Source organism: Dasypus novemcinctus, chromosome 11, assembly GCF_030445035.2.
Source record: "Dasypus novemcinctus isolate mDasNov1 chromosome 11, mDasNov1.1.hap2, whole genome shotgun sequence".
In the NCBI taxonomy this organism is placed as follows: Eukaryota; Metazoa; Chordata; class Mammalia; order Cingulata; family Dasypodidae; genus Dasypus; species Dasypus novemcinctus.
Genome location: NC_080683.1, coordinates 7,277,854 through 7,300,656, shown reverse-complemented (window position 1 = coordinate 7,300,656; position 22,803 = coordinate 7,277,854). Strand labels below are relative to the sequence as shown.

The 22,803-nt window shown below is 47.3% G+C and overlaps 1 protein-coding gene and 1 pseudogene across 4 annotated transcripts in view; one reads left to right on the top strand and one right to left on the bottom strand.

The window, feature by feature from the left end:
- PPARD (peroxisome proliferator activated receptor delta) overlaps nt 1–22,803 on the bottom strand; it is a 96,236-nt gene that overhangs the window by 32,043 nt on the left and 41,390 nt on the right. The gene's annotated exons all lie outside the window — the stretch shown is intronic.
- Nucleotides 20,741–22,396, top strand: LOC101429023 (eukaryotic peptide chain release factor subunit 1-like; annotated as a pseudogene).

The following is a 22,803-nucleotide window of genomic DNA, read 5'->3' as shown; positions in this document are numbered from 1 at the left end:
AGAATAACTTATGATTTTGGAAATTCCCAGCAATTCCTATTTCTCATTCCCAAATCCTAGAAGTTATTAACTCTGAGGAATTTGGAAACACCACAGTCTTGACGCTTTCTCAGCCAGCCTTGACTACGAACTGCAGCGGCACCTTCCACCTACCCAGTTCCATTCAATTAAAAAAGCATTTCTGGGATTGATCTGGGTACTGACTGGACAGAGACACGATGGCACAAAGATACCAAAAGGAGTAAGACAGAGCCTGCCCTTGAAGAGGGGGGCAGGAAGGCACGCAAGAGGCAGGCAGACACTGCAGAGAAAGAACTATTTCCAACTTGGGAGAAGCAGGGATAATTTTAGGGGTGGGACGGGGCAGGTAGTACTTCTTTTAGCTGGGCTGGAGGGGTGGGGAAGGCTTCTCAGGGAAGGCCACGTGAGCCAGGCAAGGCGGCGAAGAACACGCAGCACATCTGGGACAGGTAAGCTGCCCCCTCTGCTGGGTGTCCATTCTCTGAAGGACAGGGATGGGAAAAAAGGGGCCAGGACACGGCGGCCTTGGCTGCCTATTCACTAAGGAGTGCGGACTTATTTCTAAGGCAAGGAAGAGAGCAGAATTGGAGGTGTGCCCGTGAGAAGGAGTAGAAGCAGAGAGACCTGCTAGTGGACTTCTGAAATGACATAGTAATTCAGGGTGAGGGTTGGAAATCTCGCCTCTCACGCCTTCAAAATTCTACACTCTGTTCACCTTGACCTTGCCAGCACAGCAGGCTGCCCCTACCTCTGGGCCCTGGGACAGACTGCTCCTCCACCTGGGACTCCTCACCCCCCTCTAAACCTGACCCAAGCCTCTTCATCTTTCAGGTCTCAGCTGAAATACCACTTCCTCAGAGACGCTTTCTGCAACGTGCTCCTAAAGTCCCTGTACTTCCCTAGTTACAGCCCTTCCCACACCCTCCTCCAGTTGCATTTTATTTATCTGGTGCCTATTAAATGTATTCCTTACTTGCTTTCTTTATAACTGAGGCACACACCTACAGTAGAGGATGAAGTCTGTATAAACTCAGGTACACAGCTGGTGAAGTCTTACAGTTATACACCTCCACAAAATCATATGCAGGTCAAGAGAGCAAACATTTTCAGCCCCTAGAAAGTTCCTCATGCCCCTTCCCAGTCAGTGAGGAAACCGCGACTCTGACGTCTAAGACCGTCACTTAGTTTGGTCTCTTGCGTGTCTAGAGCTGCTTATGCTACAGTTGGAGAGTGCCCCCGAGGCAGGCCCTGAGCTGCGCCTGCTGCCCTCTGTGTGCCCAGGGCCTAGCACAGAGTGGGCACAGAGCAGGCACTTCAGCGCCTGCTGACTGAATGGTGAGCCCGGGTGGTGGCGAAGGGGATGGCAGAGTGCCCGTGGGCCCTGACCCCTGCCAGGTGTTTGCATCTCGGTGCGTTCCCATGCTGCTCTCCTGCCTGAAATGCACCCCTCCCCATTCATCTCATATCTATTCCTCCCCACCCTTTTTTTAAAGATTTGGCTTAAGTTCCATCCCCTTTGGGAAGCTCTCCCCCTGCAGCTCCCCGCCATCAGCTGCCTGCCTGCCGTGTGGCAGGGGCTGCCTGCACATGGTCTCTGAGTAGATGTGTGTGCACAGCTAGATCCCACTCCCCAGACAACCTGTCTCGGCCTCTCAAAGGAGAGACCGGTTTTCACCTTTATTAAATGAGCACCAACTTCTCTTACTTCCTCACTGTTCACAGAAACTCCTGAGCTGCAAAAGTGTTTGCTGTTCTGTCTTCCTCACAGGGCTACAAGGATCACACCAGAAAACATCTTTAAGGAGGGGCATAGGCAGTTTACTTGTGGTGTTTCATTTAATTCTCACAAATTCCAGAGAAGGTCCATAACACTATCCCCATTTTACAGATGCAGAGACTGAGCTTACAGAGTTTGAGTACTTGCTGAAAGTCAGACAGTTAGAACGGGAGGGAGCTGGGACTGAAACTCTGGTCTGTCCATTGAAGAACCTGATATCCTAACCACTGAGGCACAATCGATGAGTGCAGAGGGTGGTACCGCTCCCACCTGGATAGCCTGGGATGTTCCTTGGCTTTATGAGGGTCTCTGGTCTCCCCTATTAAACAAGGACCAAGTCGATTACTATGTACCTCCCAAAGAACTAAGTGTGGTGCTAAGCACACACGAGCGTCTCAGTAACTGCTGAATGAATGAGTGAAAAAAACAATAGATGGTCCAGCCTGACAAATAACAACACCTTATATTTGTACTGACCTTGATATTTATGCAACAGAACGTAGGATGTGCTGTGGGAAAGGTACTCAACTATTGAGTTAAAAAAATATATATATAGGAAGCAGACTCGGCCCAGTGGTTAGGGCGTCCGTCTACCACATGGGAGGTCTGCGGTTCAAACCCCGGGCCTCCTTGACCCGTGTGGAGCTGGCCCACGCGCAGTGCTGATGCGTGCAAGGAGTGCCCTGCCATGCAGGGGTGTCCCCCGCGTAGGGGAGCCCCACGCGCAAGGAGTGCACCCGTAAGGAGAGCTGCCCAGTGTGAAAGAAAGTGCAGCCTGCCCAGGAATGGTGCTGCCCACACGGAGAACTGACACACAAGGTGATGCAACAAAAAGAAACACAGATTCCCATGCTGCTAACAACAAAAGAAGCAGACAATGAAGAACACGCAGCAAATAGACACAGAGAACAGATAACTACTGGGGTGGCGGGGGAAGGGGAGAGAAATTTTTTAAAAAATTAATAAAAAAATAAAAATATTTGAAATATATATATTTATCAGGGAATCAAATTTGGCTCAACTGATAGAGCGTCACCTACCACATGGGAGGTCCAGGGTTCAAACCCAGGGCCTCCTAACCCATGTGGAGCTGGCCCACGCACAGTGCTGATGTGCACAAGGAGTGCCCTGCCACGCAGGGGTGTCCCCCGCGTAGGGGAGTCCCACGTGGAAGGAGTGTGCCCTGCAAGAAGAGCCGCCCCGCGCATAAAAAGCGCAACCTCTCAGGAGTGGCGCCGCACACACGGAGAGCTGACACAGGAAGATGATACAACAAAAAGAAACACAGATTCCTTATGGTGCTGACAAGAATACAAGCGGTTACAGAAGAACACACAGCGAATGGACACAGAGAGCAGACAACTGGGGGGTGGCGGGGAAGGAGAGAGAAATAAATAAAAAATAAATCTTAAAAAAAAAAATATATATATATATATCAGCTAACATCTATTGTGTACCATGCCTATAGGCCAGACATGGATATAAACACTTTCCACATATTGACTAATTTAAGTATCTTATCAACTTCATGAGATAGAGACTTATTATCTCCATTTTACAGAAGGGAAACTGAAGGCACAGAGTAGTAATGTGACTTGACCAAAGATAAATGCTGTCCAGTGTTAAGAACTTGAAGGCTCTGAGGTTTTACCCTACTTTCTTTTTTTTTTTTTTAAGATTTTAATTTAATTTATTTCTCTCCCCCCCACCCCGTGGTCTGCTCTCTGTGTCAATTCTCTGTGTGTTCTTCTGTGTCTGCTTCTATTCTCATCAGTGGCACCGGGAATCTGTGTCTCTTTTTGTTGCATCATCTTGCTGCATCAGCTCTCCATGTGTGCAGCACCACTCCTGGGCAGATTGTGCTTTTTTTGTGTTAGGCAGCTCTCCTTGCAGGGCACACTCCTTGCATGTGGGGCTCCCCTAGGCAGGGGACACCCCTGCATGGCTCAGCACTCCTTGCGTGCATCAGCACCGCGTGTGGGCCAGCTCACCACATGGGTCAGGAGGCCCTGGGTTTGAACCCTGGACCTCCCATTTGGTAGGTGGACGCTCTATCCATTGAGCCAAATCTGCTTCCCCCTACTTTCAAACTAACAAGTTTGCCTATTATCACATCATGGATGCTGGCAGAAGGCATGAGATTCTTGGGTCAGAGACAAAGGACAATTTATTACTGATAGCAAAAGCAGTAGCTAGACTACCAAACTCTGTGCCATGCTCCCAAGCACCAGCTCCAACAGGGCAAAGCGCAGATGGCCAGCTGATACCATCACATGTAGTAGGCTGTGTTAAAGGAGTGGGACATAGGGAGCTTAGTGAACCTGAGTCTTTCATAACAGGCAAGGGGCATGCCTGCTCTGTACCCTGGACAGAGACACTACATCTTCCAAGGCTGCTGCTATACGGATCTTGCCGAAAAGATGATATGAAAGAAAGGCAGGCAGTGCCTCTGCTCACAAGGTGTGTACACACGAGAGACCCCTGAGGGACTGTCCTGCAACACTCACGTGAAGAGCTGAAACTCAACCACAGGCAGTTGCTCTTAGACACTCTGTTATCCGAGTAACTAGACATGCATTTTGGGCATGTTCCTTTTTTTTTTTCCTGGGCAAAGAACTAGTGAAAAAAAAAACCTAAATGTGAGTCTACTGAGTTTTACTATGTGGCAATTTGAAGCCTTTGTGGACTCCAGAAAATCCTGTTCATAGGGCTAATCCATTCCTGTGTGTGCAAACCTGTTGTAGGTGGGTCCTTTTGATTAAACCACTTAAGGCCTCTGATTAGACAGCGCAATCCAGGGTGGGTCTTAATCCTCTTACTGGAGTCCTTTATGAACAGAGGAATAAAAAGTCACAGATACAGAATAAAGCTGCAGAGAAAGAGAAGAACCCAGAAGCTGAGCAAGAAGGCCCTGGGAACCAGAAGCTGGAATCAATGGAACCAAGTGGCTGAGAGGCGGCCACTTTAGCCAGACGCTGAACACCCAGAGGAGAGCAGAGAGAAAGAGGATGCAGCCGTGTGCCTGACTGCCCACAGCTGCAGCTCGGGCGGGAGCACCTCTGACGATGCCTTGATACGGACACTTTCATGGTCTCAGAATTGTAAGTTTTCAACCTAATAAATCCCTATTGTTAAAGCCAACTCATTTCTAGTATATTGCTTTGGCAGCATTTAGCAAACTGAAACAGGCTAAATAAATGGAAGTACATTTATATAATGGAAAGGTTGCAGCCTTTAAAAAATGGAGTAACTGAGTAGCGTTATATAAATGTTAGCTTGAAAATTGTATATATATAAGAAAGTTTAAAAAAAGAATGCAGTAGATCTGTATGTGCTGAAGTGGAAAGACATAGCCAAGCTATACCTAAGTGAAAAAAGCTAGGTGTCAAAACTATGTAGTATGATTCCCACTGCCACAGGAAACAAGATAAGAAAGAGGATAAAACACATATGCACAAGAGTTTATGTGCCCACCCTGATCAAAATGGTGGAGTGAGAAGTTTCAGGACTCTGAACCCGCAGAGAAACTTTAAACAACCAGCAATAACTTCCAGAACCATCTCTCTCAAAGCTCTAGAAAACAGTCAAAGGACTGCAGAAGCAGGGCAAGTACAAAAAAAGACACATTCTACTTAAAAGCAGTAGGATTGGGAAGTGGATTAGGCTGAAATGATAGAGCTTCCGCCTACCACATGGAAGGTCCAGGGTTCAAACCCAGGGCCTCCTGACCCGTGTAATGAGCTGGCCCACGTGCAGTGCTGACGCGTGCAAAGAGTGCCGTGTCACGCAGGGGTGTCCCCCACGGTGGGAAGCCCCGTGCACAAGGAGTGCACCCTGTAAGGAGAGCCGCCCCAAAAGTGCAGCCTGCCCAGGAATGGTGACGCACAGCATGGAGAGCTGATGCAGCAAGATGACTCAACAACAACAAAAAGACACAGATTCCCTGTGCTGCTGACAAGAATGCAAGCAGACAAAGAAGAACACACAGCAAATGGACACACAGACCAGAAGGGGGTGGGGATAAAAAAAAAAAAAAAGAATATCATCTTTAAAAAAAAGAGCACAAAAATAAAAGACATCTTTGAATGTGTAATAGTGCAGACAAAAGCAAAAGCAGCAAATAAAAATTGAACTCTTCTTTAAAAAAAAAAACAAAAACAGCAGTAGGATCTGCTGCCCTGGCTGGCCCTTCTTCCACCCCTTACTGGCTAAGCTCAGGAAGCCAGCCCAGGCTCCCAGTGCCTGCAAACCCTTGGTCCCAGCTCCAGAGACAGCGAAGTGACCCTTGTGTACATACTGGGAGCATGTACATCTGGCCCAGTCTGACTGGTGGTGGCCTGAAGGACTTGCTGTCCCAGAACTGCCTACAGAACACTGTGGGACAACAGTCTAGTGGATGCCTGGACAAGGGATTGCTGCCCGTGGGACATACAGTGCAGTGCCTGGGACCCAGGGGGAAGGGAACATTCATATCCACATCCACAGGGGAGTTCCTATGGCCGGGCACACATGCCCGAGACAGAACACACGTGAAGGGCCAGGCAGCCTTGCACTGGCCTGGAGCTTGTCTCCAAGTTCACTGTGTGGATAAGTCCTCAAGAAAAGCACTTATACAGGGCAATCTGCAAAGACTGACAAAAGGGTTTTCTTTTCTCTTTCTCTTCCTCTTCCTTCTCCTCCTCCTCCTCTTTATTTATTTATTTATTTGTTTTTCGGTTAGTTCCTGGCATTCAAAGAATGCTCTGTCATAACACTAGTTGCATATAAGCTTAAAGAACAGATGCCTGAGAGTCTAAATTCCAGGGATAACATATTAAAATACAACAAAAGATTACAAAACATACAGAGAAACAGGAAGCAATGCCCCAGGCAAATAAGATTAAAGCATTAGAACCATCAGTAAGGGGGATCAGACTGGGGATATTCCAGACAGACTTAAAAAAAAATCCTAAATCTGCTGAAAGAGCTAAAGGAAAACATGGACAAAGAACCAAAACAAATCAGGAAAATGACAGATTAACACAAAGAAAGTATCAGTAGAGAGATGGAAACTATGTAAAGGAACCAAACAGAGCTGAGGACCACAGTAATAGAAATTAAGAATTCCCTAGAGGGGTTCAACAGCAGAAGAAAGAAAGCCTGAAGAAAAGTGAACGGAGCCTGAAGAACCTTTGCAGGCACCAAGTGTGCCATACATTCAGTGTGGGAGTTCCAGAAAGAAATGACAAAGTGGCAGAGAGTCCTCAAAGAAATAAAAGCTGACAACTTCCCAAATTTAACAAAGCATGAATACACACATCCATGATGCTCAATAAATTCCAAACCCAAATAGAACCACACCACGGTACATTATCATCAAACTGTTAAAGGCCAAAGGTGAAGAGAGAATTCTGAGAGCTGCAAGAGAGAGCTATTAAGTCACATAAAAGGGAGTCTCAATAAGACTGTTGATTTTCTATAAAAAATCATGGAGGCAAGAAGGCAGTAGAATGATATTTTTAGTCTACGGCCATACCACCCTGAATATGCCTGATCTCGCCTGATCTCGGAAGCTAAGCAGGGTCGGGCCTGGTTAGTACTTGGATGGGAGAATGATATATTTAAAGTGCTGAAAGGAAAAAAAAATCACCAATCAAGAATTCTACATCCACCAAAACTCTCATTCAAAACTCAGTGTGGGATTACAATATTCCCAGATAGATAAAGATGGAAGGACTCTGTCACCATTGGACTGGTCTACAAAAAATGCTAAAACGAGTTCTGTAGGTTGAAAGGCAAGACTACTAAGACACCTGACTGAAGCCACATGAAGAAATAAAGATCTCCAGTAAAGATAATAACATAGGTAAATATAAATACCAATACTATTGTATTTTTTAATTTGTAATTCTACTTTTTTATTTCCTACAGGATCTAAAAGGCAAATGCATAAAGTTACTGTAATGATAAATTAATGGTTTTGGACTTAGGATGTATAAACATGTAATTTGTGACAAGATCCACACAAAGGTGGGGGGGATAGAAGGGTAAAGGAACATAATTTGTGTTTGCTGTTGAAGTTAAGTTGATATCAAAGCAAATGAGATTTTTAAATATATTTAAGTCCCATGGTAACCACAAAGAAACTATCAGAGAATATGCAAACTCACAGAGATGGAAAGTAGAGTACAGGTTACCAGGGGTGAGGTGGGGGGCAAAGGCAAAGGGAGTCAAAGTAAAAGGTGTAGGGTTTCTGTTGGGGGTGAAGGGACAGTTTTAGAAATGGATGGTGGTAAAGTTACTGCAACATTGTATATGTGATTAGGCCCACAATGGTATGCTTGGGAGGGACTGAGATGGGAAAATTCATGTTGTATATATGTTTCCATAACTTTTTAAAAAAAGGAAGAAAGATAAACTAGAGACAATGACAACCTAATGCAATATGTGATCCTGGACTGTAATCCAATAATGGAGGAGAAAAGGCTCAAAAAGCCATTATTGGGATATAGACTACGAGCTTTATATCAATGTTAATTTTTTAAACTTTGTAAGTACACTTAGTGTGGTTTCATATCCTTGTTCTTAGAAAATGTACATGGAAATATTAAGTGTTTGAGGATCATGATGTAGTAGATACAAGTATTCAGAGAGTAACAGACAGATGGCTGGGTGGAATGATAGACGAATGGATGGATAGAATGATATGGCAAATGTGGTAAAATTTAAAATTGACAGATCTGGGTATCTGGATGGAGGTATGTTGGAGTTCTGTATGTGATGGTTAGGCCATGCCAACTTGGCCAGGTAATGGTGCCCAGTTGTTTGGTCAAGCGAGCAGCAAGCACTGGGCTAACTTAATACAAGGACATTCCACAGACTTTAATCATCAGTGAGTTGACTGCAGAGAGATGGCTGATTGCATTTACAATCAACCAAGGAGACTGCCATCAGCAATGAGTGAAGTCTTAGCCAATCAGTTGAAGGCTTTAAAAGGGGAAGTTATTTCAGCATTCAGAGAGAATTCCCAGTCTACTTTGGACAGCCAGTGTCTCCTAGGAAGTCATCAAAGACTCATAGGAGCCCCTGGTTTGCAGGTTTCCCTGCAGAATTTGGACTTGCACATCCCCACAGACACAGGAGATAATTTTATAAAATCTCATACTATTTACAGATATCTCCTGTCAGTTCTGTTTCCCTAGAAAACCCTAATACTCTGTATCTGGGGTTTGTATTATTTTTGCTATTGTCCTATACATTTGAAATTATTTCAAAATAAAACATTTAAAGAATTTTTTAAAAAGGGAGGGAGGACATCATCCTTCTCTCTTCCTCCATGCTTCTCCCTGGCCTGGAAATGAGATAGCTGGAACCACAGTAGTTGCTTTGGACCATGAGAACAACCACCACACACTAACGATGGCAGACCAGGGAACTGAAAGGCAGCTGGTCGCGCATGACCTAACGGCGCTTGCACACCAGCCTGGGACTACAGGCGACCTAACCCAGCTGGAGTTCCCACCCAGGAGTCCACCCATAACTGCTTTGGACCTCAGTTTGCTCCATTTTCCTCTGGTCTTCAATAACAGATTTCAGGGCCCACTCCCACAGATTCTGATGCAGCAATCGCTTGGAGATGCACTGTGCTAGAAAAATGGAAAGTCAGACTTGAAAAGGCAAAAAAACCAGTCTGAAGGTCCACAGGACAAACTGCTGGTGACCTTGCTGATCAGCAGATGACACTGTAGAATTACCCTAACTTTATTTATGGAAACGGGAGAAAGGAAATGTTCATAAAGGCCAAGAGTGAACATATTTAGGACATTCTTTAGAAAAAAGGTAATTCTAGTAATAGACCAGCTTACTAGGTGTTAGCAAATCATCCAAGAGAAAACAACTTGATGGCCCAATCCTCAGAAAGAGAATAGAGTTTCTTTTGAGCAAAAGCACCGAAGTGTCAGAGGGGCCCATTTGCAAACAGCATCACACAGAAATACTGTCTTGCACCACTGGCTGTCACTTCCTGTGTACTAGGAATTCTCTCCAACAAGACTGCGGGTTCTCAGATGAGAGGAACTGTGACACTACTATTTCAATATCTTCAGCAACAGCACCCAGAAAAGTACCAACCACACAGGTCCTTCGTAGATGACCACAGTCTGAGAGACATCAGGAAAGAACAAGCAGGAATCGTGTGTGTTGGCTGAAGCATCCGCCACCCCCTAGCCCTGTGCCAACTCCTGAGCTCAAGACTGCTGAAACCCCAGGGGAGGGGGCTGAGAGTCGGTGCTGACAGCGTTCACCACTCCCAGCAGACTGCTGTGTGATGACACTCCTGGGTGATCTTTAAAGGTCGAACTTCCTTCTCTGCTGAGGATATTCCAAGTCCACAGAATTCAGGCACAGCAGAGAAGGGATGGTACAGGTCCAGTCTGGCTCTGCCCAAGGTTTATCCAATCCTCCCTTTTTAGCTGATGAAATCTCAGTGGAGTGGAAACTTTTACCGGGTTGGGAAGTGATGGGCAGCCACGGGTATGAGAGCGTAGCAGTTTGACAGGGTTATGAATTCCAAAAATAGATATTTTCTTTTTTTTTAAAGATTTGTTTATTTATTTCTCTCCTCCCCACCCCGGGTTGTCTGTTCTCTGTGTCTATTTGCTGTGTCTTCTTTGTCAGCTTCTGTTGTTGTCAGCGGCACAGGAATCTGTTTCTTTTTGTTGTGTCATCTTGCTGCGTCAGCTCTCCGTGTGTGAGGCACCATTCCTGGGCAGGCTGCACTTTCTTTTGCGCTGGGCGGCTCTCCTTACGGGGTACACTCCTTGTGTGTGGGGCTCCCCTTCACAGGGGACACCCCTGCGTGGCAGGGCACTCCTTGTACGCATCAGCACTGCGCATGGGCCAGCTCCACACGGGTCAAGGAGGCCCAGGGTTTGAACCGTGGACCTCCCATGTGGTAGGCGGACGCCCTAACCACTGGGCCAAGTCCGCTGCCCAAAAATAGATATTGGATTATGTTTGTGATCTGGTCTGTACCTGGGCGTGATTGAGTTATGATTAGGGCTTTGTTTGGGCCACGTCGTTAGGGTGTTGAGTCCCTGCCCCTTGGTGGGTGAGGACTCACAGATAAAAGGCATGGCAGAGGACAGAGTTGAGGGTTCTTAAGGTTGGAGTTTTGATCTTGGAGTTTGATGATGAAGTTTGATGCTAAAGTCTTATGCTGGAGCCCTAGGAAGTAAGCACACAGAGGAAAGAGAAGCAAGACCCAGGAAGAAAGGAAACTTGAACCCAGAGAGAAGCAAGACCCTGGAAGGAGGAACCCAGGAAGCCTGAACCCTTGCAGACGTCGGCAGCCATCTTGCTCCAACACGTGAAAATAGACTCTGGTGAGGGAAGTTACTTATACTTTATGGCCTGGTATCTGTAAGCTCTTACCCCAAATAAATACCCCTTTTAAAAACCAACCAATTTCTGGTATTTTGCATCAGCACCCCTTTGGCTGACTGATACAGACAGCATTCAGCTATAAATACCAGGGTACTGAGCTTTCATACCCGGTTTTCTTGGAGGGCCCCAACACATAGAATCATCCATTCCCAAAGCAACTGCCCCTTTCAGAAGAGCAACCTTACTCTAAAATTAAGCGTTCTCACTGCCTACTAGGGATCATCGTGAGCTTGTGTTCCTCTGCCTGGTACTCAGAGAAGATGAATTTGGCAGGGAATCCTGGACTTGCGTCCTGAAGGCTAGCGGCCCCTTTAATCTGCAGGATTTAGTGGCTCCTCCTGGCACTGGCTTCTTTAAGTCTTGGGCACCCTCAGCTAGCCTGAGAATTGTTGCTTTCATTCCTGGCCACACTGGATTCACACTTCCATTCCACCTATCCACAAAAAAACCAAACTTGCTCTGCCGTGTCCCACACCACACCTAGCTTTTGCTTCCATTCAACCAGGGAAAATCAATGCAATTCAATTTAACAGGCAACACCGGGTAGCCAACAAATGCCAGGAGGTTCAAGTACCAAGAAAAACAAGACCCTGCTCTCAAGGGGCTCAGAGTCTGGTAAGGAAAGACATGTGCAACCAAGCTGCAACCCATGGAGTGGTAGTTACTGTAGAAAGAGAACCCCGAGCCTAGAAACAGGAAAGGCTGCTGTGTCTAGAGGGATCGAGGCAAGCAGCCAAGGGGAACTGGGCACTCCCCGGGAGGGAGAAGCGTGTACAAAGGAGGGAGGTCTACTGGAGACAGCCACCGCTGAGGCACACGGGCAGGGATTGGCTTTCCTCTGTGTCAGTCACTCCCTAAAGACTTCACAGACAATCGGATTTATTCCCCACAACAAACCTAAAAGGCAGGAGCTAAAATCACTACCATTTTATACTTGCCCAACATCTTAAGTTACTAAAGGATAGAGATGGGTTCCGAGCCAGACTCAAAGCCTGAACTTTAAACCTTATAGTACATGGTATGCAAATATTAGGTTGGTGCAAAAGGAACTGCGGTTTTGGACTGTGAATTTTAAATCATTATAAGTAGACTCAAACACATCTCTATTAATTAAAATAGGAGCCATTACAATCAACTCATTTTTGCCAAAGTGAAATAGATCTGTTTATTCCCACAGCGTAAAAATCTGTGCTTTGGGATTCGACAAACTCTTGGAAAGCACTTTCTGCACATTGCTGGTTGTGGAGGCGTTTTCCCGGCAAAAAGTTGTCGAGATGCTTGAAGGAGTCATAGTAGGCGAGATGGCAGGTGAATATGGTAGATAAAGCAAAACTTGATAGCCAATTCGCTCAACTTTTGAAAGTGCTGGCTGTGTGATGTGGGGTCAGGCACTGCATGGAGAAGAACCGGGCCCTTTCTGTTGACCGACGCTGGCTGCGTCTGTTGCAGTTCTGGGTGCGTCTCATCGATTTGCTGAGCCTACGTCTCAGATGCGATGGTTTGCTGGGATTCAGAAAGCTGCAGTGGATAGACCGGCAGCAGACACCACACAGTGGCCGCAGTGGCCAGGCCTTTTCCTGGTACAAGTTTGGCTTTGGGAAGTGCTTTGGAGCTTCTTCTCAGTCCAGCCACTGAGCTGGTCATCGCTGGCTGTCATATAAAACCCACTTTTCATCACACGTCACAATCCGATCGAGAAATGGCTCATTGTTGTGTAGAGTAAGAGAAGATGACATTTCAAAACAACAGTTTTTTTTATTTTCCGTCAGCTCATGAGGCACCCACTTATCGGCTTCTTCACCTCTCCAATTTGCTTCAAATGCCGAATGACCATAGGACGGCTGACATGGAGTTCTTCGGCACCTTCTCGTGTAGTTGTAGGAGGATCAGCTTTGACGGCTGCTCTCAGCTGGTCACTGTCAGCCTCCAATGGCCGGCTACTACACTCCTCATCTTCAAGGCTCTCGTCTCCTTTGCAAAACTTCTTGACCCACTACTGTACTGTATGCCCATTAGCAGTTCCTGGACAAATGTTGATGTTGTGAGTTGTCTCTGCTGCTTTATGACTCATTTTGAACTCAAATAAGAAAACCACTCAAATTTGCTTTTTGTCTAACATGATTTCCACAGTCTAAAAATAATGTCATTATCAAAAAAACATAAAGTGAGAAATGCACATTAAATGATGTATAACATAACCACATTTATTTAAGAATGTATGCCAATATCAAATGGCAGATTTCAACAATGCAAAACTGCAATTACTTTTCCACCAACCTAATAGTTCAATGTTCAAAATAGTTCAATAGTTCAAAAGTTTCTGCAGGAGAGGCAGACGGGGATCATAAAGGGTCCGGTACGCTATGCTAAGGACTTGGACAAGGACTTGCAGCAATACAGTAAACTGAATTAGTAAAAGAGCTGCCCCTTCCCACTACAACAATCACATAAAAACACCAGATGAAATAAAACTAATGATATCCTTAAACATACAGTCAAATTTGAAAGAAATGTGCCAGAAAAATCAAAACATGAGGAGTAGTGGAACTGACACCACAATGACCCACGGGCTTTTGAACCCACATATGAAGCGGTGTGTTGTGTGCCTGCCTCCCATATGGGAGGTTCGGGGTTCTGTTCTCTATGACTCCTAGAGAGAAACAAAAACAACAAGCAAACAAAAGAGAGCTGATATGACTCAGCGGTTGAGTGCTGGCCTCCCACATACAAGGTCCCAGTACCTCAAAAAAAAAAAAAAAAAAAAAAATGGGGGGAGAAAAAAATGTAGAAGTTAAAGAAGAAATAAAATGCATAATTTTCAAACCAGAAAAGGGGAAAAGAGGGGGAAAAAAAAAGCTCAATCAATTTAACTGAAGGCAGGAAAGGAAAAAATATGGCAAAAGGAAGATATGTGGAAAGTACAAAAAATCATAATATACTTAAGCCCTAAAACTGAAATAAACTCACTTAAGACACATTTTCAGATTTGATTTAAAATTTTTGAATCTAGACACATTATGTTTAAGAAAGAAACTCCTAAAACATGATGACACAGAAAGTTAGAAAATATGAGGCAAACAGAAACAACAATGAAAAGCCGGGCCAGCAGTGTTATCACCAGACTTGAAGGCAAAAGGCAGTAGCTGTATTAAGGAGGAAGAATCAGCAAGACCTGGGACTGATTAAAAGAGGCACTGCAGAGCAAGAAACGGAGGGTAATGCTCAGGGGACACGGCGTCTGGTGACGCTCCCATCAAGGGGACTATGTGAGAAGAGCAGCAGTGGAGGGAAAATGTAAGGGGTCCTTTTAGGGCATTGGAGTTTCAGAAGCTCTGGAGACCCCTGATAAAAATCTTTAACAAGTTAAAGATACAGTCGCTTAATCAGTGGGCTCTTCTGGGATTTCCCAGAAGATTCTTTACAACACATTATAATAAAAATGTACGTCGTTTTTTCCTTCTTAAAAAAAACTGAAAGAGCGAACAAACCCCAAACCCAAACCTCAGGCCTAACCATGACCTGAGCAGTGACCCCGGCTTCCCGTCAAGGGCCGGCCATGTGAACTCTGCTCCCGCGGGGCCAGGGGAGAGGAGACGGGCCAGACTCCAAGGGCAGTGGCACCCTGGGTTCCCCAAGGCACTCGGGCCCCGTGCATAAAGCAGGGCAGAGCTCTTCTCGGATGGAAGAACCCTGCATCCAGCAGCCACGGGAGAAGCAGACGCACCAGAGCACAAGGCCAGGAGCAAGGGGTCCTTACAGCTCACTACCAGTGAGCTGGCCACTCCACCGGGCTGAATTCCAGGGTTCAAGTCAGGTAATCTAAGAGTTACCCAGCGGCCAGTCCTGCTCTGAGCGAAGGGTAACCACAACACAAGACTGACAAATACCACAAGAGAAAGACAAAGGGCTGTGGGGTTCAAAGAAGGGAAAGATCCCAAGTGTGGTTCAGGGGAAGAATCACGATTTCACGGAGGAGGCAACACTAGAAATGTCCTTTCTCTATGCCCCCTTGTTACATAATTCCACGGGTGCCAGGAATTCCACGAGCCCTGCAGTTGAGCAGCCCAGTGGCTTGGGGCCTCAATGCACACACCACTCTGCACAGCAGAAGCTGGTGGTTTACAATGAAACCTAACGTTTTAAGTGATTTCAAAAAGTCAGGCCTGTGCTAAATGCTTTATGGGCATGCTTTCATTTAATTATCACCCTTTAAGGCAGGGGTCTGTAGCAGTTTGATATGGTTATGAATTCCAAAAATAGACACTGGGTTATGTGTGTAATCTGGTCTGTACCTGGGCATGATTAAGTTATGATTAGGGCCTTGACGGGGGCACGTCATTAGGGTGCAGATAACAGGCACGGCAAAGGACAGAGCTGAGGGCTATGCTGGAGTTTGATGCTGAAGCTGGAACTCCAGGCAGAGAGGCAGAGCCGTTCACCTGGTAGTCTACAGCTGGCCTTGTGGAGAGAGGCAAAGCCTAGAGAGCCTCATTGTCTATAGCTGGCCTGGAGGAAACAGAGGAGCTGAGCCCAGAGGAACCCAGGAAGCCTGAGCCCTCGCAGCCGTCGGCAGCCGTCTTGCTCCAACACGTGGAAATAGACTTTGGGAAGTAACTTATGCTTTATGGCTGGTATCTGTAAGCTTCTACCCCAAGTAAATACCCTTTATAAAAACCAACCAATTTCTGGTATTTTGCATCAGCACCCCTTCGGCTGACTAATACAGGGTCCGTGAGCTTGAAGTGAAATGCAAAAAAACCCCACATTATTCTTGTGGGGACGTGTTGGTGTGCGTGTGATATATTTATTAAATAATACACAGCATAGTGTGGACTTAGTAAGGAGTCCATGGTTTTCACCTGACAAAGGTGTCCATGGAACAAAAAGGGTTAAGAACCCCTGCTCTAACGTGTGTACCACTGTTATTCCCATTTTACAGAAGAGGAAACCGAGGTTCAGAGAGGTCAGCTTTCCCAAGGCCAGTGAGGCGGGGTTAGAGCCTGAACTTGAGCCCAGGCCTAAGCCCTTCATCACCCTGCCTCCCATGGGCACGTGACTCGAAGGCGCCTCCTAGGTCATCAGCTCCGTCGCCCACTGAGGTCCCCTGTGCCTAGTGCTAAGCGGAGGGAGAAGACCCAGATGCACACTGCGGGCCACAGCCTTAGCTGCTGGGACAGCCTTCCCGCCTCCTCACCTGCCTCCACACGGAGGAAGACGCGTCAGAGTCATAAGCCTGCAATCACCGCGCAGGCTGAAAGCACTGCCACGACTGCAGGCTGGAGAGGATACCAGGGACAGGGAACACAGGGCTGTGCACAGCAGCAGTTCAGGGAAGAACCCCTGCGGGGCTCCAGCAAGCTGCCGGTTCCATTTCAGTAGGCATTCAAAACTCTCCACTACCCCAATTCCTCAATCATCTTAACAAATACCATATTTAGTATCTGTGTGTGCCAGGCACTGTTCTAGGCGCCAGGGATACTGCAGCAAGGCTAATCTCCCAGGCTAACGTCCTGGGGCACAGATGACACAGTCAGCAAGGAAGCAAAAGGACTCCAGATGGAGCTACGTGGAGAACGCACAGCTGAGCAGGCAGGGGGGGCGGCGCCCTCCCAGTCCTGCAGAGCACGGGGCCGCCCTGGACTGCCAGCCTGAGTGCCGCCTGGGCTACCCTGCTTAAGGCAGACGCTTGGGGGTTTGCGTCAAGCCTCAGCCCGACCAGCACGAGGGCGCAGGTGACCGCCCAGGAGAAAGGCGAACAGGCCTGACCTCGGGCAGGGCCGTGGTTTAGCTTCCCAGGGCTACCCCTCCCTAGGTGGCTGCAGACGGTGAAAAGTGCTCGCTCGCGTGCCGGGGGCCGGCGGCCGGCAGTCGCGGTGCTGGCAGAACCCACTCCCTCTGGAGGCTCTGGGGAGACCCCGGCCTGCCCTGCCAGCTGCTGGAGGCGCTCGGCACTCTTGGACTTGCGGCTGCGTCGCTCCAACCTCTGTCCCTGGGGTCGACTCGCCCCCGCCTCTTCCATGGGTCTGTGCATCTCTTCTCCCTGGACTTGGGGACCCCTCAGATAATCCAGGATGATCTCACCTCAAGATCCTTAACTTAATCATATTGCAAAGACCCTTTATTCCAAACAAGGTCACCGTCGTGAACTCTGGGATTAGGACGCAGGCCTATCTTTGGGGGAACTACCATTCAGCTCGCTACACGCAGTAAAATCAGGAGAGCGGGGACAGGCACTGAGAGCAGGGGGGACAACCTGTGGACGGCCGAGGGGAGGACGGGCTACGCTGCGTCAGGCTCCCCAGGACTGACGGACAGCACACGATGAACAGAACGAGGAGCGGGACGGGTGAGCTCTGCCTTGGAGGCAGGGATCAGGTGGATCTGGTGTCCAGGACGAGAGGATCTGGGGCACGAAGCTCGGCGCTCAGTGTACGAGGAGACGGCCACGGCCGCAGCGGGGGTCACGCGTGGCGAGGGAGTCAAGAGAGAAGGGGAGGGAGGGCACGCGGGCGGCGGAGAGAGAAGAGGAGCCAGCCCGGCAAAAGCACGGTCTGAGAGAGGGAGAGGGAGGCGGGGAGAACAGAGGCTCAGGCCCCCAGGCCCCCGCCGGGCCCTTTCCTCTACACGTGTTCATCTAAGGAGGTACGAGGCGCAGAGCGGGCGCCGGGAACCGCTGAAATAGAAACACCGTGAGAGAGCACAAACGTGTGGGAGAATTCTGAGATGCAAGGAAAAGAAGACAAGGGCATACGTAATGCTTGCAGCCTCGGCGAAGCTACAAGAGGCATCACCTTCTGAGAGGGACGGGGGCGAGTCGGGAAGGCTCGGGGCGAACCCCAAGGGGAATGTTACAGGAAGACCATGGGAGAAGGGGGACCCATCACCACAGGGCACTGCTTTTGGAGAAGGTGGATTTCTAGAACCTTCCCACAGGGCACACGCGTGCTCGGGCACAGAGAGCTCCTCAGCCAGCCAGCTCTTCCTTCAGTTCCCAAGTGCAATAACCCACGTATTTACCTAAAAAACCAAGCAGATGCCACAACTATTCGTTTTTGGAAAGAAGAACTGTGGTGAAACCCAGCAGCAAGAGGCTGCTCCCGTGACCTGGAGAGACCTGCTCCAATTCCTGGAAGCTCTCTGGGGCGGCTCTTCATCGCGGGCGCGTGGCAGCTTTCTTAGACAGGAAGTGTGTGGAAAGGGGAAGGGACTGCGGCCAGCGGGTGACTCAGGCTGCGTGTGCCAAGGGTCTGGGTGCCCACCATCTCTAGAGGGGGCAGAGTGGGCTGATCACAGCAGACTTCCTGGAAGGATTTCTTCATTTCTGTTTTTGGAGCTACACAGCTTCCAGAGCGGCAGTGCTCCCGACAACTTCAGAAGGCGTTTCGATGGGGGGCAGGAACCAGCATCTCAGACGTACTCTACCAACCCAACTTTACTTACTTCCCGACAGATCGACATATAATAGAGGAAGTGGTGAGAAAACAACACACAGTCTCCCTTAGGGAAAGAGGAAGTGATGCCACACCAAGGGCCACGGCGTGTCCCCGGGGGGTCCGAGCTCCAGACACACTATCTTACCCAGCAGGAAGGCCTTTGGCGGCCCACGGAAAGGGGCTGTCAGCATCGATTCCAAACTAACTGCTTAGTCCAGAGAGTGGTGTAATTCCAAAGGACCGCAGGCCTTCCTTCATAAATTGAGTCAGAAGCAGAAAAGTCTCAAAGAAAAAAAAGGGGAAGGGGGCTCAACTGCTATAAGGCACGACGGGTCCAGAACTGAAAAGTAATAAAAAGGGGGCACTGAGTAAGGGAGAGAAATTATATAAATTATAGCAACTGAGGAGAAAATTCTATACAAAAACAGAACAGATCAGGATTCCCAGAGAAGAGAAGAAAGGGAGCCTTCTCCTGGAGGCGAAACAACTGCATATGAAAGGGCAATCCTAAAAGTTGTATCACGTATCCAGGGCACGACACAGGTGCCGAAGACCTGAGAAAATCTGAACAGTTAAACACGGGCTACTCTAAAGGTCCAGTGTAAGCTGGAACAAGCACCAAAGAAGAGCCCTAACCCACAGCCAAACCACAATAAAACCCTAGGCAAGAGGGAGAAACTAGACATCAGCAAAAATTACCAGTCATGCTAAGAAACAGGAAGATATGGATCAGGCAAGGAGCAAATTACAAATTAAAGCTTCAGAGGAGACACAGATTTGGAACAACTAATCAAAGAAGTTCAAATGAATCTCTTAAATTAATTCAGAGAGATAAAGGAAACTATGGATAGCCATAAACTAATGGTGGATATAGAGCTAAAAGATAATAAGAAAGGAAGCGGATGTGGCTCAAGCGATTGGGCTCCCGTTTACCATTTAGGAGGTCCAGGGTTCAATTCCTGGGGCCTCCTGGTGAAGGCGAGCTGGTCCACACAGCAAGCTGGTCTGGGCGGAGAGTTGCCTCACACCATGAGCTGACCCACGTGGAGTGCTGAACCGCATGGCATGCTGGCTCAGCAGGATGACGCAACAAAAAGAGACACAGAGGAGAGACAATAAGAGACTCAGCAGACCAGGGAGCTGAGGTGGCGCGAGAGAGTGAGTGCCTCTCTCCCACTCCAGAAGGTCCCAGGTTTGGTTCCTGGTGCCCCCTAAAGAAAAGACAAGCAGAAACAGAAGAACACACAGTGAATGGACACAGAGAGCAGACAGTGAGTGCAAAACAACGAGGGTGGGGAGAAGAAATAAATACTTTTTAAAAAAGATATTAAGAAGACAATATCACAATGTGTGAGCATAAAGTAATTAGAAAGCTTAAAAAGAAACATAACAAATTAAGGGGATGAAAGGTACAATAATGAAGATTAAAAATATACTAGATACATACAACAGCAGATCTGAACAGCCAGAAGAAAGAATCAGTGAACTAGAAGACAGAAAAATCAAAATCATATAGTTAGAAAAAAGAAGAGGAAAAAAAAAAGAAAAAGAAAAAGAGCACTGTCACCTGAGTGACAGCATGAAGCACACAAACATATGCATCATGAGTGTCAGAAAAGAAGAGGGGAAAGGGGACAGAAAGAATATTTGAGGAAATAATGGCCCAAGATTTCCCAATTTTTATGAAAGATATAAATATACACGTCCAAGAAGCTCAACATACTGCAAACAGAATAAACCCTTATAGAACTACTCTAAGACACATACTAATCAGAATGTCAAACACCAAAGATAGAGAATTATTGGGAAGCAAATTTGGCTCAACAGATAGAAGAACACACAGCAAATGGACACAGAGAGCAGACAATTGGGGGGGGACAGGGAAGGAAAAGAAATTAAAAAAAAAAAAGAGAATCATGACACTCTGCCCCTAGCAGAGAAAGTGATGTCACAGGCTCCATGTGAGTGGACTGCAACACATGTAGCTGCTGGAGAGAGGGAGCTGGTGTCCTACAAAAGCTGCCACCGCCAGGGAGAAGCAACCACTGCCACCCAGGACTGGGTCCCTAGGGAGGAGGACGCAAAGATGGCAGACGACACCAGAGCTGCCAACTGGAACGTGGCGCTCTGGAAGAGCAAGAGGCTCCCCAAGAGCTTGGGGGCAGCCAGCAGGTGAGCCCCACGCTCCCCCGCCCCCACCCCCAGCGTCCTCCTGGTTCCTGGGCCCCGCAGGAGGGCCACCCCTGTGCTGCACGGCCTGTGAGCAGAAGCAGGCACTAGCCAACTCCCACCTACCGGACCCCTGGGTATCAGCAAGAGTTCACTACACTTGCATTTTCTAAACCCAGAAGAGAGCTGGATGAGGAAAGCACTTACGACAGTGCTTAGGGACTTAAGCAGCTCAGAGCCGCCTTTTTTGAAAAGGAACCACCCAGAATGACCTTCCAAGCAATGGCACAAACATCATTTCATTCATCATTTCTCCCAAAGACCAGATTTCACACGTGGCAAAAATGTTAGCAATCGCATCTAATATTACGTCATGAGTAAACCACTTTTGCTGGGAGCCGTTAGAGCGAACTTTATAACAAAGTACCTCCAAATGGTCTGATTGTTCACTGTGCAACAAATATAACAGAAGAAGGAAAGGAAAAGAAAGTCAACATTGACTTTGAGCCTCTCAAACCAATTACTACAGCGTTGTATTTGTGTGACAACAAATTCCATACCGAGGTTCTTACAACACTACTTTTGTACGACAGCAAATTTGGCTTCAATGTAATAGATGGTAGCGGTGCGCTTTTCGGCACACTCCAAGGAAGCACAAGACAAGTCCTGCACACATTCACTGTGGATCTCCCAAACAAACACGGCAGAGGAGGGCAGACTGCCTTGCGTTTTGCCCGTTTAAGAATGGAAAAACGACGTACTTGTTCAGAAAGTAGCTGGGGCTGCTGTGTAGCTGTTCATTTCTGGGGACACAGTGAATGTGGCTGGTCTCATTTTAGCTGATCAGCTGACTTTAAAACGGAACTAAGTCAATCTGATATGTTTGATCAGAGGTTGCAATCAAAAATTTTAAAATTAGTTGGAATCTCCTGTGGCAGTGAAAATGAATTCATCCAAGCTACTGTGTTATCTACTGAAGCTCTCTCTGACGTAAAATTTATTGAAAAGAATTAAAAGGACGATATTTTGATTAAATTAACCAGGACATGGGCAAGTACTGTTTTGCAGCTGAAGATACACTAAAGGCTTTAGAAATGGGAGCTGCAGAAATTCTAACAGCCTATGAAAATCTGGATATAATGAGAGATGTTCCTCATCGCCAAGGCACAGAAGAGGAGAAAATTCTCTAACTCCAGAACAAGAGAAGGGAACACCTCATTTCACAGACAGAGAGGCGGGACGGGAACATGAGGTCATTGAGAGCACGCCCCTGCTGGAATGGTGTGCTAACAACCATAAAAAATTTGGAGCTACATGGGAAATTGTCACAGATAAGTCACAAGAAGGATCCCAGTTTGTGAGAGGATTTGGTGGAATTGGAGGTATCTTGCAGTACCAAGTAGATTTCCAGGGAATGGAATGCCAAGGAGATCATGAATTCTGCCCCACCCATGAGGTGGTTCCCTCATCTGTTCACTTGCTGTTTTTGCTGTTAGCACTTCTTGTCTGCTCGTTGTTTTTGCTCATTGTCTGCTTGTTGTCTGTTTTTATTTCAGGAGGCACTGAGAACTGAACCCAGAACCTCCCATGTGGGAGGCAGGAGCCCAACTGCTTGAGTCACTTTTGCTTCCTGCTTGCTTTTGCTTGTTGTCTGTTGACCCGTTGTCTTGCTCCTTGTTTTTCTTTGTATGTTATCTGCTTGGTTTTTTGCTTGTTGTCTGCTCTTTTTTTTTTCTTGTTGTTTTTGCTCGATGTCTGCTCATTGTTTGTTTGTCTTCTTTAAGAGGCACTGGGAAGTGAACCTGGGACCTCCCGTGTGGGAGGTGGGTGCTCAACTGCTTGAGCCACATCCTCTCCTGATGATGATTTTTTTCACCCTGATAACTATGAGGTAGTCATCATGGGCCTATGTCTCAACCCAAGGAGCACACTCACGGTGGAATCCAAAAAGATCCTCGCCTTACTACTGGAACATTTCCA